This window comes from Rattus norvegicus, chromosome X (genome assembly GCF_036323735.1).
Source record: "Rattus norvegicus strain BN/NHsdMcwi chromosome X, GRCr8, whole genome shotgun sequence".
Taxonomy (NCBI): domain Eukaryota; kingdom Metazoa; phylum Chordata; class Mammalia; order Rodentia; family Muridae; genus Rattus; species Rattus norvegicus.
This window is the reverse complement of record NC_086039.1, coordinates 25,026,013-25,026,982: the sequence shown is the minus strand read 5'-3', so window position 1 is coordinate 25,026,982 and position 970 is coordinate 25,026,013. Positions and strand designations below refer to the sequence as shown.

At 37.7% G+C, this 970-nt stretch overlaps 1 pseudogene; it reads right to left on the bottom strand.

Moving 5' to 3' along the window:
- Window positions 1–448: 448 nt before the first annotated feature.
- LOC120099523 (U2 spliceosomal RNA) lies at window positions 449–613 on the bottom strand (annotated as a pseudogene).
- Between the last annotated feature and the right edge of the window lie 357 nt (window positions 614–970).

The following is a 970-nucleotide window of genomic DNA, read 5'->3' as shown; positions in this document are numbered from 1 at the left end:
ATTCTATACTTATGGTATCAATAGATTATCCTGAACCTCTTAACATAATTACTGACTCCTTGCATGCATAAAGATTCATTTTGCATATAGAGACTGCACAATTTGTATCTGATTGTATCTGATAACTCTGAATTAACTTTGTTATTTATACAATTGTAACAGGCCATCAAAAGTAGAAATTATCCATTATATACTACACATATTCTGTCTTATACAGGTTTGGCTGGTCCATTAGCTCAAGGAAATGATGAAATTGACAAATTACTAATAGGGAATGTGTTAGAAATTCAATTTCATGAGAAACATACTAACGGAAAGATTTAAGGAAAAAAGTTTCCATCACTTGGCAGCAACCCAAATAAATAATAAAATAAAATTGGCAATCATGGGGATACACAATTAAATCTGAATGCACAAATTAAAACTGAATGCTCTGCATATGTATCCAATAAGATGCAACAATTCTTCACACATTACAATATAAAACATGTTGCTGGTATACCGCATCCCATAGGACAAGTAGTTATAGGAACAGCCAAATGTACCTTAAAAGAGATGCTTGTCTTAGTCAGGGCTTCTACACTTGATCTTAGCCAAAAGGCCGAGAAGCGATTAGTCAGGGCTTCTATTCCTGGACAAAACATCATGACCAAGAAGCAAGTTAGGGAGGAAAGGGTTTATTCAGCTTACATTTCCACATTGCTATTCATCACCAAAGGAAGTCAGGACTAGAGCTCAAGCAGGTCAGGAAGCAGGAAAGATGAAGACACCATGGAGGCTTCCTTCCCTTGCCTTGCTCAGCTTGCTCTCTTATAGAATCCAAGAGTACAAGTCCAGCAGGACACAATCCACAATGGGCTGGGTCCTCCCCCTTGATCACTAGTTGAGAAAATGCCTTATAGCTGATTCTCATGGAGGCATTTTCTCAACTTCGGCTCCTTTCTCTATGATGACTTCAGCTTGTGTCAAG